General features: G+C 44.8%; 1 protein-coding gene across 40 annotated transcripts in view; it reads right to left on the bottom strand.

Moving 5' to 3' along the window:
- The window catches only part of MAGI1 (membrane associated guanylate kinase, WW and PDZ domain containing 1), a 458236-nt gene that overhangs the window by 203503 nt on the left and 235846 nt on the right, over positions 1-18887 (bottom strand). Inside the window, exon 1 of one of the 40 annotated variants that reach the window (XM_083600344.1) lies at positions 2722-3022. The exons of the other annotated variants lie outside the window; for them this stretch is intronic. The gene's annotated coding sequence lies outside the window, so the exon portion shown is untranslated. Of the gene's footprint in view, positions 1-2721; positions 3023-18887 lie in introns of those variants that run through there. 40 annotated transcript variants of the gene reach the window in all.

Genomic DNA, 18887 nt, shown 5'->3' on the forward strand with positions numbered 1-18887 from the left:
TTGATAGAGAAGGTCTAGAAATCCAAATAGGTGGATGGATGGACAGCACCCTATAATTTTTTTTGAGGCCGCCATAAAGCAGTTTGTTATATGCCACCCCAGCTTTGCCCGCCATGACTGCCTTTTTATGACCCACTTCTACTTTAAAAGCAAAGCATTTAAGAAATAGATGTGCAAAGGCAAGGGCTTATTAATCTTGAGAAGCCACTGCCATTGGTGTCAGCATTAAAAATACATCACGCTTGGAAATATTGCCTGCTTGCACACAAGAATGATATTTAAGTAGCTCAGCGGGGTGGTCAATAAGCAGTACTAGGTGATATGAAGTGAGATGTGCAGGATTTGATTACAGAGGATCTCAAGTGGCTTGGCCGTAATCAGAGCTAGTCTCACCAAGTCAATATGATCCGCAAATCATAATTCATCTCTGAGAAGAAAGGTGTGATCAATCTTCATCCTCACAGGCAAAGCTCACAAGGCAGCGGGGGTGGCGGTGGAGGGACAGAATACCACCCTTGCTGGTAAGTTCAGTGCTGACCAATGAGGAAGAACCAGTCGTCTGCTACAGTCATAACTGCATTATTTTTTCTATGTGAATTCAATTCACATAGAAAACAAAGTGCATAAGGTTACTAACAGACATTACCATGCATGGCTATATATTCATTTCCTTTCCCACTGCACTTAATGCACACAAAAGTCCCGTATGTTTCCTTGATAAATACTTGCAATGTTCATAACTGAAAGCAGCATAAGCCCAAATACCTATAGGCATCCTCCATATAGGTACAACCTGTTAAGCAAGCTTTGCAAAGAAGCATTCTGTTTTTAGTGGGGTGGGGGGTGGGGGGGAGAGACTGTGTTGCAGGAACAAAGCTGCCCATTTGCCATTTCGGGTCTTTCCCCAACAGCAGAATGGAACTCGATGCTCGTAATATCTCAGAGTCGCAACCGCGCATTTGTGAAAGTGGGAGGAGACATGTCAACACACAGCAATACACACATTTTCCTCCTATAATCACCCATTATAAAACTGGTTAACATACCTATTACTACTTAGGGCAAAGAGAAATTGCCCTCCCTCACCCCCACCCCCCACCTAAAACCCCATCCTGAACGGAACCAGGAGAAAAATAACATTTAATGTTTTATTTAACATGAATATCATTGTGAGAATTCTAGATCACACAGCGTTCAGTGGGTAAAAACACAAGGCAATTTATTTTTTTAAGTAAAAACGGAAGAACAGCATATATAAAAGATGTGGTTTTAATTCTTCGGCCAACAAGAAACCCTGATCTATGTTAGCAGATCTACTTAGGATCTCCCAAGCAACAGCACCAGCCCAGCATTCCTAACTGATATCAGCCTTCCTGGTTCTACTGCTTTTATAGGATTATGCACCGCAAATTAAAGCCTCTGCTGTCCCTTTAAGGAAACATCCAGTCTCTTCCCGCTTCAATAATTTGCTTGCCAGAATCAGGCACCCAAAGCAGGCGATCAGTGTAGCAGCTCACAGCTGTCTCCCTCACAGATCCAAGCTTCTTTCTGTAAGTGCTCCTTGCTGTCTGTCTCTCTCACACACATTCATCCCTCCCCACAAGCCAAAGGCTCCTCATTTCTATATATATATACAGACCACACAGGAGAGCCAAAAAAAGGGGGCTGATATTTGCATCCCCTCCCTCCCAGCCAAAGCCCACAACGATGCCTGAAGAGCAACTGCATTTTCTATTCCAACTGAATTGCTTCACACACACACACGAGGAATTCCCTTGCACACCCCACCCTCCTCCTTTGGCTGAGCTGCAGGGGAAAACACAGCGCGAGGAAATAGTTTTGCACAACACCTGCCGGACCCTATTGAAATGCACGGGGATGTATGGATGGATTCCCCGCCCCCCCTCCCTTGTCTCTCCCCCCCCCCACCGCCAACAACAACCGAGACAGCATTGTTCTGCCAGTGTGCAATCCATTGGGCTGCTGGGCTTCCTTCGCCCTCCTCCCCCTGCAACCCCAAGCCGCTTTTGACATGTTCCTTCCCCCCCCCTCCCTGGCAGGAGAAGGGGGTGTGCGGAACCCCCCCCCCCCCAGCTACAGACTGACGACCACATTTCGGAATGCACTTCATTAAAATATAGCTGCCCGATTCCAACCTGCAATGCGGAGGCAAGACAAAGCGAGCGCCACGCTTCCCCTTGCATCTCGCTCAAAAGCCCCATTGTTCAGCAGGCATCTGGTCCTGATCTCAACCTATTCGTGCCCATTGACCCCGCTTTTCACAGCGCAACCCGTTCGCGAATGGGCCTCACGTAAAGCTTGCTTGATGAATTGTGGGGCGGGGGGGGGGAGAGAGAGAAGAGTGGGGTGGGGGGGGGACAGAAGCAGCACTAGCCATCTGTCCTCCCAAGCTGAACTCAGACAGGGTGGCAGAGGGGCTGTATCTCCTCACCCCCCACCCTCCACCTTTTCCAGCTGCCTCTCTTTCTCCCCATCACAACCCAAATTTCCCCATTTCTAGCTTCTGCTCCTATCCCGCTGGAGCAGGAGGAAGAACCTGGGCTTTGGGCTCGGTAAAAATACCGCCACCACTTGCTGCTTTTAAGCATCTCTTGCTTGGGCATCACACAGAGAGACAGAGAGCATTCCACACCCAGAACATGTACACACAAACACACACACACACACACAACACACACACAAACCAGCATTCTGACTTGCCTGGGTCCTTCGAAATTCAAGCACCGCTACCAGATTAATCCTTCCTTTGTGAGATATTTTCTCCTGTGCATGTAAGGATCCTCAACAGTACTGCAGTAAAAAAGGGGGGATTTATTTTTTAAAAATAAAAAAGGAAGGAAAGGAAGAAGGCAGGAAGGCAGGGAAAGCAAGACTCAGAAGTGGGAGGGGGTCAGGTGGGGGTGGTCGATGCTTACATGCATCACAGCTTTTGCCACATGACAGAAAAAAAGAAGAGAGGGTTTTGGAGGAAGGTGGGGCGGGGGAGAGAGACAGAATAAGCTGGTGGCGGCAGCTGACAGCACAGAAAAGGGGAAAAGAAGGAGCCTGCCTTTTATATTACTGGTGACATTTCTAACACATGACAACAACTTCCATCTGTGTTTAAAGCCGGGAGTGCGAGGGGGAAAAAGAGCATTACATCACAATTCCTTCTATTCCTTGAGGTGTCGGCACTGTAGGCCAGGGGGGATTAAAAAGCACCTGTGTGTGTTGAAATGTGAAATACCTACGGAGGGGTTTTCAGCCCCCCTCCCCCCCCTCTCCGCATCTCCCTTTTAATTTTCTCTCTGCCTTTGTCTGGGAGGACGCCCAGGGAAGTGTTAAAATGGTACTGCCCTCGTTTGCAAGGCAACAGAACAAGAGAATGAATATATATGTATGCATGTGTCTGTAGCAAATGCAGCAGTTCGGTTTCTCTCCCCCCAACCCCCTTCCCCGGATTTATTTTTAGGCCAAAACCAGGCATTCTTTTTCTCTCGGTTTTTTCCTTCATAGACATTTTGCTCCTCTCTCAAAATCTTGTTTCCCAGAAGGACATTTACTGAAACTTAGGCATGTGCACGACGTTAAATAATGATGGTGTTGCTGATGATGGAGACAGGTTGCAAGGTTATCTAATTATTGTTGTGATTCATGAAGAGTCAAGCAGGTGTGTGCATCTGGGGTGATCTCCATCCGTTACTCTACAATCAGTTCAGTGTTTTTTAATGGAGGAGTGGGGATCAAAATGAGGAGGGAAATCAATCCTAGTTCAAAGGCTGATTAACTGGACTGGCTGCAGGAGCTGAGAATTACTAGGTGGATAGCAGCCCTTAGAGCTGAGGTGCAGAAATCCAAAAATCAGCATTGCCCTCAGGCTGAAAGGGCAGGCAATTTTCGCCTGCTTTTAGGGCAATACCCAAAATATCATTACAAGAGGGCAGGGGCACTTTTGGACATTACTAGAAAGTTTTAGCCAAAAAAGCACAGGCGCCCTTCCCCACCCCTCCATGTCAAACTATTCATTTGAACTTTCTTGTATCTCTGCAGACCAACGTAAAGGAAACAGTCTTGAAATGCTTCATTCTCCTCTAGACACATAGGTAAAGGTAAAGGGAACCCTGAACATTAGGTCCAGTCACGGACAACTCTGGGGTTGCGCACTCATCTAGCTCTATAGGCCAAGGAAGCCGGTGTTTGTCTTCAGACAGCTTCCGGGTCATATGGCCAGCATGACTAAGCCGCTTCTGGCAAACCAGAGCAGCGCACGGAAACGCCGTTTACCTTCCTGCTGGAGCATTACCTATCTACTTGCACTTTGATGTGCTTTCAAACTGCTAGCTTGGCAGGAGCTGGGACCGAACAACGGGAGCTCACGCCGTCGTGGGGATTCGAACTGCCAACCTTCTGAACGGCAAGCCCTAGGCTCTGTGGTTTAGACCACAACGCCACCCGCGTCCCTTCTAGACACATACTTAACTAATTTTGTGCCTAGTTCTTCCAACAACCTTGCTTCCACAAGTCCAGAGATGCTTGCAACTACATACATGACCTTTGGCCTAATGCTGGTCTGCAGTATTCCCAGCCATCCTAGGTGGCATCATTTTCCACTGATGCTGCTGGCACCCTAACTACAGTCAGTAGTAGAGATAAACCAAGCTGGGTGGAGGTGGGTGATGCCACCAACACCAACACCACCAACATCTATATCAGGCTGGTCAGGGGTTATGCCCGAGATGACTGTTTTGCCCAGGCTTCCTCAACCTCGGCCCTCCAGATGTTTTTGGCCTACAATTCCCATGATCCCTAACTAGCAGAACCAGTGGTCAGGGATGATGGGAAGTGTAGTCTCAAAACATCTGGAGGGCCGTGGATGAGGAAGCCTGGTTTTGCCTTTCTTCTTGTAATTTGCTTACATGTACATCAGCAATAGCTATGACCCTCTCTTTCTTTAAACTGGAGTGCGTGTTTTTTAACCCACCTTTCATGGCACGTTGCCCTCAAGGTGGCTTACAAAACTTTGAAATGCATGTAAATACCATTACCACAGCAAAAAGAAGCAGATAAAGATTTTATTTTGCTCCTCCATCCATGCAAATATTTCCACTTTTACAATAGAACCTCCTCCTCCCCTGCCCTAAGTCCCCCTAAATCTGTTGTAAGGGTTCCCCAACCCTCTAGAGCAGATTTGGGAAGGATGCCAGGCAGTGGGCACTTGTGGGCACAAGCTCATACGGAAGCTTGCATTCAAGACCTTCACGTAGTGCATTGCCTATCCCGGACCGTTGCTTTGATTTTCCTGGTTACAGACCATTTGTAGCAAGATCATGTCCTCTTCTGCCAAACCTATGGGTCTTACCTGGGTTTTGGCTTGTGAACAGCCATTCAGGATCCTTTCATTTACAGTGGTACCTCGGGTTACATACGCTTCAGGTTACAGACTCCGCTAACCCAGAAATAGTACCTTGGGTTAAGAACTTTGCTTGAGGATGAGAACAGAAATTGTGCTCCGGCGGCGTGGCAGCAGCAGGAGGCCCCATTAGCTAAAGTGGTGCTTCAGGTTAAGAACGGACCTCCAGAACGAATTAAGTACTTAACCCGAGGTACCACTGTATAGTGAAATTAACCATAGCTCAGTGAGTAAAATACGTGATTTGAATGTAGAAGTTTCCATGTTCGATCCCTGACATGCCCTACTAAAATATCACTAAAAAGGATATACCAAGAGCTCAGGCCACAAGTTTCAATATAAGGAATAATTCCTACTCGAGAGTTGAACAGAAAAACGTATATATTCTGCTAAAAATAACAGTTTGAAGCTGATAGTAGATTTAAACACAACGTGTAAGTACGATAGTTTTAAGGTAAAACATTTAAGTACAGGAATAATGTAGTTTCAAATATGCAGTGATATAGTATAGAGGTACATGAAATACCAGTACACAACAATTATTTTGTACAAGTCTCAATGGCAGTCAAAAGGAGTCCATATTATATAGAATCAAAATAAGGACTAAAGAATCAAATAGGGCCGAAAAGGAGTATCCGGAGTGTGAATCAGATGTACGACTCAGTAGTGGTGACCAGGACAGGGCCCTGTTTCGGAGTAAACGCCTTCTTCAGCTGGTAATATCAAATAATATGTCAAAATAAATCAGGTTCTTCAATACCATAGATCATAAATATAATAAAGTATATACATTCTAAAGTGTATTAACACATCTCATATTTGGTTCCATACCTCGGTTTTTTGAGGACTATAAATCTGTACTTAAACGTTTTACCTTAAAACTATCGTACTTACACGTTGTGTTTAAATCTACTATCAGCTTCAAACTGTTATTCTTAGCAGAATATATACGTTTTTCTGTTCAACTCTCGAGTAGGAATTATTCCTTATATTGAAACTTGTGGTCTGAGCTCTTGGTATATCCTTTTTAGTGTATTTCCAACAAGAACTCCAATTTCTTTAATGACTACTAAAATATCAGGCAACAGGAAAAACACCCTAGTTGCACGGACCACCTGCTTGACTCAATTTAAGGTAGCTTCGTTTATTCATCTGATCTGACCCTTCGGCTCGCCTTTTCAGATGTTTGAGTCACACTTGTCTGTGCCTAGTTGTGGGCTCATTTACAAGGCTATTGGGAAATCAAGACATACTTTGTACCCACATTATTAGCGAAAGTGGTGCTGCTGGCATTCATGTGCAGACTTCCTTAAATCTGGCTCTCCTGGAAACTTCCCAGTTCTCCTGTTTTAAATGCCTCCTGTTTTAAAAGTCTTGGAGAGATGGGCCCACTTTCATGTGACCATTTGACTGGAATTCCTGACTTCTCTTAATAATATATTATTATTATTATTATTATTATTATTATTATTATTATTATTATTATTATTTGTACCCCACCCATCTGACTGGTTTGCCCCAGGCACTCTGGGCGGCTTTCACATACAGTCAAACCTCGTTCTGCAGCCGCCTCCGCTTGCGTCCGCTTCGGTGAACATCTGCGGCAAACCCGGAAGTATTGGAATGGGTTACTTCTGGGTTCGCTGTTCGCGCATGCGCAGAAGCGTGTGTACAGACGTGGCACTTCGGCGTGCATCATTTTCGGATTGCGGACGGGCCTCCGGAATGGATCCCGTCCGCAAAACGAGGTTTGACTGTATATGAAAACACTAAACCTTAAAAAGTTTCCCTATACAGGGCTGCCTTCAGATGTCTTCTAAAGGTTATATAGTTACTCATCTCCTTGACATCTGATGGGAGGGCATCCCAGGGTGGGCGTTCTTTAGGGTGCCAATCTACCTCCATGTTTCTTGTTGACTTTCAAGCTATAGGCCAGATAAGACTGTCCAACTCCAAAAGCATATGCAGGTTCTCACTGGCCCTATGAGTCCTATGAGAGCCAGCACATGCTCCTCCTTAGAAGTTGCTCTGCCTTATAGCTTGGCAGCCAAGTACGACATACATGCCCTCCAAAAGGTGCCTAGTTGTCTGCAAAATTCACCAGGCCCGGCAGGGAGCTTTACATGTCACACGCAATGGTGCAACAGGAATGAAAGAAACTCTTATCACATAATGCCAGTTCAAGTAGAAAGAGCCTTGAAACAGTTCCAAAAGCTAACACAGGCTCTGGAATGTCTCTGGAGGAGCAGCTAGGGAGAATACTATTTAAGGGCTGCTTCTCACACAAAAAAAGGAGTCATGTCACAGACACTTTAAATGTCCTTTGCATGGCAGCTGTTCCATATGGCAGCTATATTTGGAAAAAGCAGCCCTAAGTGCCATTAGTGTGTGGGTTTGGCACATGAATGGTATAGCTAGAAAAGTACTTGTTCAGGAATGGATGTCACCTCATAACAGGACCAGGATTTAGTGACAAATCTCTGACTCTCTCTCTATATAAATGCAGGGCTGCAGAGTCTGGGGCTTAGACTTGGGAGCTGATAAGAGTAGGGAAAATGCAACTCAGCATACTTCATGGGGAAAACCTGCTGTGGAAATAAATTAATAATAATAGCAGCAGCATAGACAACTTGGGAGATGAGTAAGCACTTGTAAGCAAATTGTTCTCACGTTCTCCACCTTAGACCTCTACAGTTCCACTTCACGCAGTTAGGTCAAGGAGAAAGGTATTCCCAACAGATCGCCAACCAACAAGAAGTTTATGGCAAGCTAGAAACACGGATGTTCTCAGGCAGAAGCTGACTTCTGCAATCAGACCTCTCTTGAGTTTCATCAGCACATATTGGAACCAATTTGCTTAGCATGTGGGAGCACCAAATGGAGAAACAAACTGTGAATTCACATTAGCTGAAAACTCAGCAAGATGTGGAAATCAAACACAGATGGTTCACTTCAGATTAAAGGGTCAGTATTTCGCCTTCTCTTCTCACTTTACATTCTCCTGGATAATATTTAACAATTACCTAGGGTTCTTTCTCCTGTGGGTGCGGAGAGGACTGGATTTTGACACAAAACCACCAAGGAAAGCACAGAAGCAAATGAGCTTCCACGCCAAGCAGAAGAACCTGCAGCAGAAAGAAAGCCTCTCTCTGCGAGGATTCACACATGCATATTTATGCTGCGGCATTTGAGCGATGACTTGCATGAGAGATACCAATTAAAGACCAGGCAGCACAAATAGCCTTCTTTATTTATGTTTTGCTTGCTTGTTTAAACTTATCACTCCTTTTACACAAATGTCTCAGCATCACTTACAAAGTAGGAGTACAAAAATGCAGCCCAAAAATATTTTAATCCGTTTCCTAATATGATCCCAAATACAGTATTCTTCACGCAGAATGTTCCTCCATTCAGCTGAGTCACTGACTGGTAAGTAAGGGCATATTAAGCGACATATGTGAGTTCTTTCAGAAAAAATTATTCATTCAGAAGTGGAAACCAGATTCTGGGAACTCTGGGATGGGACCATACAATCTAGAACTAGGGCTGTGCAATAAATCGCCATATCATTGAATACCGGTATCAAAATAACATCATCATGATAAGCATTTTGAACAAGGCAATATACTCAGGTGAACAAAAGGTGGAGACTTAATAGCTTCCCAGGAGGTAGCTCAGCTGAACTGATACTTTACAGATACTTAGGAGATAATGGTGTTTCCAGCTTTATTTTCTCTCTCCCTCCTCCCTCCTAATCAAGCTTTCCTCCATATTATAAAGGGTTTTAAAAAAATAAAATAAAGGAGACTATCTTTTTGCTTGTTTGCCCTCCCTCCTTCCCTTTGATAAAAAGGAAGAGTTGGTGAGATGGGGGAGCTCCTGTGGGGCTTAAATGGAGGGGAGAATATTTAGCCAGTTGCCTTATGCTGAAATGGGAGGTTGGGTACTGTGTGAGAATGATGGGGAGGGTGTTTCTCAGTAAGCAGTGAAAGCAAATGGGTGTCTACTCACAAGCAAGCCCTACTGAATTCAATGGGGCTTACTCCCAGGAAAGTAGAAGTAAGTTTAGTTGAACTCAGTGGGGCTTATGCATGCACAGATTCCACTTACATGCACATGCACAGACCTCTGACTGGGGAAGCAGATGCAACTTGACTAGTAAATCACTTAAACTACTCATAAATTAGTTGAAAATATATTAAATGTAATATATGGAAGTTTATTTCATATTTTTATTAATTCCACTACTTCCTTGCATTTCACGTCGCTCCAGCAGGGAGCCTTATCAAGGCCCTCGGCTACTGCGGGGAAGCAAGGCGCACCCTCTGCCACTACGAGGAGGTACAGCAGGGCTTGCTGATGTGCTCTAAAGGAAAGCAGATCAAGACATTTGGCACCAGCTTGGCTGCAGGAGTTACAAGATGCCATTAAGGACTACATTCCAGATTTGTGTGGGGTTTACTCCCAAAGCCTTTCTCACTAATGAGTATAGCCACAAGGTAGCAGAGGTTTAGGATAAGAGTTTCCCTTTTCCTAGAATAGCAACCTTCCCAGGCTGACCAGCCCCATCCAGCCCTCCCTTCCCTCTACAGCACATGCAGAATCCACCTTCTTGAAGGTTGGACTATTGGTCTAGTTCGCTCAATCCACCAGAGCTTGTCTTCGCATGCAGGGCAAGTCCCTAACTCACTGAGGGTTTGAGAGCCTTTAGTAGCTGCAGCATCTACCCTTTGGAATTCCTTTCTCTTGAATAACAGACAAGGTTACCTTTTCCTCTTTCATCAATTCTTTGACGTTGAGATCTTTCGCAGTCTACATCTGCATTGGAATTGTTTTCAATGTGTTTTTATTTTTATTTTAACACAGTTTGCCACCCTGGGCTCCTTCAGGAAGAGGGGAGGGATATAATTTTAATGAACAACTAACTAATGCCACCAACTATTCTGGCATACAGCTGTGTACACACACCCATCAAAGTCACCATGCACGGCTGCTGAAACAAACCAAACTCCTCTAAAGAGAGTTAATAAGAAATGTAGTTTGCCAACGGCGTTCTTTCCGCATTCTCCAAGCTCCTGGATTATGGCTGAGCTCATCCTTGTACTGAAGCACTCACCTGGTAGCCATAGGCAACAAGGAACCGCATGCAGGGAAACATCTGGGATTCTATGCAAGAGGCTAAGTGGGTTCCTGGGGGAGGAGGGCCAGAGTCGGCATTATCAAGAGGCAAATGATGCAATTTCCTTAGGCAGCAAGGGCGGCAAGAAATTAGTGACCCGACCCCTCTTAACTAGCTCATCTCTTCTGACCAGCCCACAAACCCATCCAGACACCACGGCTTCCGTATGGTTCTTTAGAATCATACCTGGCCCCCTACATCTGCCCTGCTCTCACTCTTCCTCTCTCCCTGCCCACCTGTTTACTTGTTAACTGTTTTGCTACTGTTAATGTAGCCGCAGTACTGGCCACACCTCAGCCTCCCCACTTGCTCCCCAACCCCTTTCTTAGAAGTGGCCGAGACACAGTGTTGACATTGTGTTAGCAGAAGTCAATGGGTAAGTGGGCAGGTTGAAGACAGACAGAGCCCGTGGTGGAGGTAAGAAGGGGCAGCAGTGGTGAAGGAAGGAATCACCTGAGGCTGCAAAAATTCTTGCACTCTATGAAAGGAGCACTCTGTCCCTCCTCTCTGCAAGGCATAGGAACCAAACAGGCTGCGAGAGCACAGAATCCCTCTCCTCTGCACCCAGTGCAGAAATGCAGCGGGCCCTTCTCTGCTAGTCCGCAGCAGACTAGTAAATAAATTTGCAGGTGACTTCCTTTTGTCAGCTTATTTACAAGGTTGAGCGAGCTCAATATCTGCGGCCTGTGATGCAAAGTAATTTATGCATGTCTCTAGCGGCTGCATTCGGATGCAATGTTAACATGTAATTTAGTTGGAAGACAAGCAGGCCTATTGGGCAGCGGCTCCTACACTTCTCCCCCCCCCCCATGGACCATATGAATATCACTGAGGGTCCTGGCAGTCTAGAGATTTTTCTGCCTCTTGTAGCATTTGTAATGCACTGCACTTGGTTATGTGTGCTTTCCTGTGTTGTGTTTCACTGCGTTACAGTCTGAATTCCATAGAGTCCAATCTGTAATGCGATAAAATGGAAATGTAAGAAACAAATCAGCAATAAACATGCAAGATGAATGTGTAAAGCAGACAGGCCATGGACCACATGAACGAAGTCCGCAGGCCACAGTTTGGGACCCCCAACGATAGGAGATTAGAGCTCTGGCGTTTCTGCATCCCTATTGCCAGCCTCACCCTCATTAGAAGGTGCTTTTTAAAAGACCACATTCCATTTCCCAGTCTTCTATTCCAAAGAAGCAGGGTAGACACTGGGGTCTCTGAGAAGCAGTCCTCTGAAGATAGCAATGCTACATCCTCGGACCAGAGGGGCACTAGCACCATAAACTTATCTGACAAAGCATTTCTAGGTTGGGGTCTGCCTACCCTTCCCTTTCTCGGCTTCTGAGTCCTCATCCTCATCCCCCCTCACCCCAAATAAGAGGAATCTGACTTCAGGGTCATGACAGGTCGTTTAAGAAACAAGCCTGGTCTTGCATAAAAACCCCTCCCCTCTCCTGGTGCAACTGCAAGAAAGAGATTGCATCCATTTTCAACTGAGTGTGGTTACTCACTTTGTCTAAGCCAAGAACTGTCATTTGTATTTAGAGGGGGAACAAGACAAGATAATTAAGAACAGTCTGAAGCTGGCTAGTTCCCCTAAACTGCAGTTAGGGCTGACCAGTGCTTTTTTTTCTTTCTGGAGTACTCGAGGGTACGAAGTACCTGCACCTCTTTTGTTGTTGTTGTTAAAAAATGTGCCACTTACTGTAACAACTTAATGGTGAGTAAAAGGTAAAGGGACCCCTGACCATTAGGTCCAGTTGCAGACGACTTTGGGGTTGCGGTGCTCATCTCGCTTTACTGGCCGAGGGAGCTGGTGTACAGCTTCCAGGTCATGTGGCCAGCATGACTAAGCCTCTTCTGGCGAATCAGAGCAGCACACGGAAACGCCGTTTGCCCTCCCGCCGGAGTGGTACCTATATATCTACTTGCACTTCATGCTTTCAAACTGCTAGGTTGGCAGGAGCAGGGACCGTGCAAAGGGAGCTCATCCCGTTGCGGGGATTCGAACCGCCGACCTTCTGATTGGCAAGCCCTAGGCTCTGTGGTTTAACCCACAGTGCCACCCGCATCCCTAATGGTGAGTACCAGCTCCTATTTTTCTAAGGGGGGGGGAGCACTGGCGCTGACCACTGCTTGGCCTGGTTTTCGACCTCCTTTCTGAGAGCCTATGCGGTCCTGGTAAGCATTAGTTTGTCTTACTGCATTGTGCAAATAAGACCTTTGTCGGGACTCAGACATAACTGTAACCAGGGTTTACCGAACGCAAAAAGCTTCTAGACTTTTCCTTGCGGCTGTGCCAGAGCAGGGGCAGAGGGACACCCAAGCACGGAGGCTACAGAACAGTTTAGATCTGCATGCAAACCAGGCCAATATCTACCTGATCATTTTACAATATACGTCTCATTTTCAAGATGCATTAGCCCTTCAAGGGCCATTTATTATGCATTCCCACTCAAATAATAATAATTTTCACGATTCTCGTTGAAACAGATGTGTCTCTTCTTAAATCACTAATTAAGTGCATCGCGGGACATTGCAATTCTTAAAAGGCTATCAGATGAGGAACCCCCCCTCCCTCCTCCTCTCCATTCTTAAACAAATCTGCCTTGGCAACTTCCCAGCAATCTTGACTTCATAACTCAAGGCCGTAATTATTCAAGGAGGACAAGTCTTTGATTATGGATATTTCCAGAGTGTTACGACTTAAGCAGAGAGATTTATTTTCACCTTTAACAGAAGCAGAACTGAAAATATTTGCTTTATGTGCTAATTGATTTTTAGCAGCTGGACCTCTCTCTCCCTCTCTTACTTTCACACACACTCGCAATATTCTCTTGAACCAGGGCAACTAATGTTCAGTTCAGCCATAAAACTTAAGGAATCAAGCAACTGAAGTACTTTCTTTCAATCTGGAACAGCTCGTAAATTCCTAACCATATGACAATGGAGAAAACTTTAATAGCGTGCTGACCACATTATTAAACTGTGAGAAACTGGGAGGCAGTATTAAAACAAATGGAGAAAGTACATGAGCAAGCTGACATTCATTAGGCAATATTATAACCTAACACTGGGTTTTGGATGTGGTGTGCAGAAACCACCCTCCCACCCAAATCCTGTTTGGATAAATTGACTGAAGTTCAGCTCTAAGTATTTTGATGTGACATCGGGTTCCGATGAGATCAATGGGGCTAACTATGCCAACGAACTAAGTATGGAACTATGGAAATACATTACAGTCGTACCTTGGAAGTCGAATGGAATCCGTTCTGGAAGTCCATTTGATTTCCAAAATGTTCAGAAACTAAGGCGCGGCTTCCGATTGGCTGCAGGAACCTGCGGAACCCACATTGGACGTTCGGGTTCCAAAGAACGTTTGCAAACCGGAACACTCACTTCCGGGTTTGCAGCGTTCAGGAGCCAAAACATTTGACTCACAAGGCATTTGAATTCCAAGGTATGGCTGTATCTAAGCTAGCATAAGCTATGGGAGAAGATGCAGAGGTAGGTGTTTGTGGAGGGAGAGGTATAAGTTTTTGGAAGGCAAACAGCATGACAACACTGGAAACCAACTGCATAAAAGGGTCCATCACCAGCTGCTGATCTTTGCTAAGCTATCATACTTTCTTTTACTTCTAAACTGCTCCCGAGCTCCATCTCATAAAAAAACTTTTCCCCCAGATGGCTATATGAAGCTTTAACCCAGCAACCTTTTTCAGCCGTGGGCCAGTCCACCATCCCACAGACCATGTGGTGGGCCGGACTATATTTTGAAGGAAAAAATGAACAAATTCCTATGCCCCACAAATAACCCAGAGATGCATTTTAAATAAAAGCACACATTCAACTCATGTAAAAACACCAGGCAGGCCCCACAAATAACCCAGAGATGCATTTTAAATAAAAGGACACATTCTACTCATGTAAAAACATGCTGACCGTGGCCCGGATTGAGAAGGCGATTGGGCCGCATCCAGCCCATGGGTCTTAGGTTGCCTACCCCTGCTTTAATCCATTCCATGTTCCCTTGATGGAACTCCATGATTAGGCTTTGGGAGACAGCTAAAAAAGAAAAAAAAAAGCTCCCACTCCCTCTTGGCGCTTAGAATTCAATCGAGAGAGCATGCCACTGTTTTCTGCTGATGGAATATTACATTTGAGATGCATATCTTTATTACGTCTGAGATTGTAAAGAGCACTAATAACTTAGCATTAAGCTGCAATTTCTTCCCTCTTGGCCACCGGCTTTCAAGTCTCAATACCTTTTAGGACCACTTGAATACCCACTGCAGATTCCTCACAATGAGGACAAAGCCCTTTGGAAGCCCTTTGCGTGTAGTAATTATGGGAGCAAACTGAAGAGCACTGGGAATTAATAAAGAAACAAAGGCATCTAAAACCATCAGCCATCTTCCCACACTACTTACTGGAACGCTGCCTGGCAAGTGATAAAGAAAAACTTTCGAGATGAACTTCAGGGAAGTGTTTGCTCTGATTTTTGTTGTATTCTCTTAATCTCTGGCCACTTTGAAGCCACTCTTCAATGACGCTGGTCAGCAGATGGGTTTCCCCCTCCCCCAAAACATAACAAAAAATTAAACCTGAAATGGTTTGCTAGGCTGAAAAATATAATGTGGGTGGCTGCTAAAGGCAAAAACAAATACTTGGGTGAAACCAACAGGATATAAAACTTATAAAGATTCTTATTTTCAAAAAAGAAAGAAAGTAGTTCACATTTTGAACTTATGAACCAGTTTTAGCTCAGCACTGCAGCACAAATTGATAGAAATGCAGCAAGCATTTTAGGGAAACTTTGTTGTTGTTGTTGTTTAGTCGTTCAGTCGTGTCCGACTCTTCGTGACCCCATGGACCAGAGCACACCAGGCACTCCTGTCTTCCACTGCCTCCCACAGTTTGGTCAAACTCATGCTGGTAGCTTTGAGAACACTGTCCAACCATCTCGTCCTCTGCCATCCCCTTCTCTTTGTGCCCTCCATCTTTCCCAACATCAGGGTCTTTTCCAGGAAGTCTTCTCTTCTCATGAGGTGGCCAAAGTATTGGAGTCTCAGCTTCAGGATCTGTCCTTCCAGTGAGCACTCAGGGCTGATTTCCTTAAGAATGGATAGGTTTGATCTTCTTGCAGTCCATGGGACTCTCAAGAGTCTCCTCCAGCACCATAATTCAAAAGCATCAATTCTTTGGCGATCAGTCTTCTTTATGGTCCAGCTCTCACTTCCATACATCACTACTGGGAAAACCATAGCTTTAACTATACGGACCTTTGTTGGCAAGGTGATGTCTCTGCTTTTTAAGATGCTACCAACAACATAGATTATAATGGTACCCAGAGTTCATCTGAGCATACAGCCTTCCTATGGGAACCACCATGTTGGATTTCACTGCGCACGACACCACTTGGAAAGCAGATGAATCTATCTGCATAGAATATGCATACTGGAAATCTGAATAGTCTCAAATAAATAATAGGCTCACCACTGGCCTAGTTGCAGTCTGATCCTACAGACACTTCTCCAGTAAGGCTTTTACAGTGGTACCTCAGGTTAAGAACTTAATTCGTTCTGGAGGTCCATCCTTAATCAGAAACTGTTCTTAACCTGAGGTACCACTTTAGCTAATGGGGCCTCCTGTTGCCACTGCACCGCTGCCACACGATTTCTGTTCTCATCCTGAAGCAAAGTTCTTAACCCGAGGTATTATTTCTGGGTTAGCGGAGTCTGTAACCTGAAGCGTCTGTAACCCAAGGTACCACTGTATCTATATTTATCTATCCATTGCACACTAAGTTTACTCTTCCACTCCCCTGCAGTTCTCTTTACTTCTGTTTTCGACTTTTCACTAGAATCCCCCTGTTTTTAACCTTTTCTATTTCCCCTACATTTAGATCACCCTAAGTACCACCTCTCACCATTTTCACTCCTTTGGATAATTTCTCACTCATTGTAGTCAAAAAGCGAGTACACAAATCTAATAAAACCAATATAATGAAAATCTAGCAGCACCTGCATGAGAGAATCTGTACTAAAAGGGCCTTCTGTTTCGTGCCCTCAGTCAGATTGCAAAATGGCAACACAGGTGAATCTACAGTGGTACCTCGGGTTACAGACGCTTCAGGTTACAGACTCCGCTAACCCAGAAATAGTACCTCGGGTTAAGAACTTTGCTTCAGGATAAGAACAGAAATTGTGTGGTGGCTGTGCGGCAGCAGCGGTAGGCCCCATTAGCTAAAGTAGTGTCTCAGGTTAAGAACAGTTTCAGGTTAAGAACGGACCTCCAGAACGAATTAAGTTCTTAACCCAAGGTACCACTGTATAAGCTCTTCTACACCTTAGCAACAAAACAACACCTCATTTGGGGCTTAACTGCAGATAGGCTGGTGTGGTATCGCCTTGTTTCAGAAAGTACCCATTTGTCTTTCCTTTGCCATTTTTCACACTTGATTTAAACACAGTAACATATGCTTTTAAGTCATTTCCCCAGATGTAGAGATGCAACTCAGCTGCATTTAAAAAAAAGAACTAGTTGATTCTGCTGCATTTTTCTTTGTAAGTTCTGGGAGCAGTTTTTAAAGGCTGGAATATATCAAGCTAGGCCGGCTATTAGACTGCTCCTCTACCACAGCTAAAGAAAGCCAATTGATCACTGCAAGAACTGTAAAGCTGCCTGTGGCTGCTCAGTTTTGGCCGTGGCTGTTTTTCTTAAGTATGGCGGCTCCTTCCTAATTCAGAAAGAGGCAGCGGGGGTTGTTGATCAATGCCGTGAGCTGCACATTTTGAAAACGGCTATTGTTCCACGAGCATTTCTGTGGTGGTCAGCCAGCCCTTCTCCCCTGCTACACATGCGATTTTATTGATTTGTGACTTAGTTTGGTTTTGCAATGTAACTGCACTACTTAGAGCCGAATTTTGAGGATTTCAAATGACTGGGGGGTGGGGTTAGACGTAGAGGAAAGGACCCATTTTACGCATTTTGGGCCATTAGTCGTCCGTTCAGCATAGTCCTCTGGTTGCAGCAATAAGGATCAGCAGGCAGTCAAGGCATGCTCAGTTTGAGTGACCTTGTGAGCCTTTAACATGTTTACCACATAATCAGCAGGGAATTCCATTTTCAAAATACAAGACTTCATAATCCATTAGCAACAGAGATTGGCCCAGAGCACTGGATTTTCTCATCACGTGCATCGAGGAATAAAAAAATATTAGTATGCAGCAGCCAGATTAATCTTCAGCCCTGGAAAAATCTCCTCCCTCCCCTTGCCCTCCCCCACTTCGCCACTTCCAAGCACCAAACAGCCATACATACAGTAGCTTCATTCAGTTTCAAGCCTGCACATTTTTATCACATCCAAAGCCCATAGGAAAGCTCCTTTGCAGAAAAAACCGCCAGGGCGGAGGGGGAGGCGGAGGAGAGAGAATGCTATTCAGCTAACTGCTCTACAAAGGTAAGTATTGCGTAACAACCAACTCCCCCTTCTAGGTTTGTCTGTCGGTTACATAATTGCGAGGCATGAATATAGATGTGTCACCACTCCCTTTCCTTTCATTAAAAATAGAATTGCAAAATGTATATTAAAAAAAAGGATCTCCCTGCTAAACACCCCCTCCCCCCCCCAAATACACACCCGATTCTATAATCAAGGCCTTGGGTGAGATTAAAAAGCAAGCAAAGTAGTTTAGCTCACAGTCAAGTCCAATAAATCAGAGAAAAGATTCAAGTCGAGAGCATTTCAAAACGTAACCTTGGCAACGCAGAAAAATGCTCCAACAGAACTTAGGCTCGTTTTGCTTTATTCGTCGTTTCTGAAACTGGAACCGTAAAGAAGAGGAAGAGGATGCAGCAAGAAAGTCGGCTGCAACAAGCTGCAGATCCAGGGGGTTCAAAGGGCACACGGCTCCCTATAGCAAAAGTTCTTCAGACCCTCAAAATCTGACACTAAGTACAGATGACCACATGAAAACAATTCAGCGTCTTGCTTTTTAAAAAAATATGTGTAGCCCATGTTGCCTTTAAAAAGGTGTAAGGAAAGTAACACATTTAGAATACGATAAAAATACCCAATTCACATAAAAGCCTGAAGCATGTAACAAGTTTTTAAAAATTAATTGGGTTGTATGCTACAAAAGTAATTGCGTTTATACATTTTTTTTCCCTGTTCAAAGTGAAGGGCCCTCCGCAGATATCCAAGTACTGTATTTTTCGCCCCATAGGACGCACCGGCCCATAGGACGCACCTGTTTTTATGGGGGGGGGGAAATAAAGGAAAAAAAATTATTTCCCCCC

Source organism: Podarcis filfolensis (genome assembly GCF_964270895.1).
Source record: "Podarcis filfolensis genome assembly, chromosome: 2".
NCBI classification, from domain to species: domain Eukaryota; kingdom Metazoa; phylum Chordata; class Lepidosauria; order Squamata; family Lacertidae; genus Podarcis; species Podarcis filfolensis.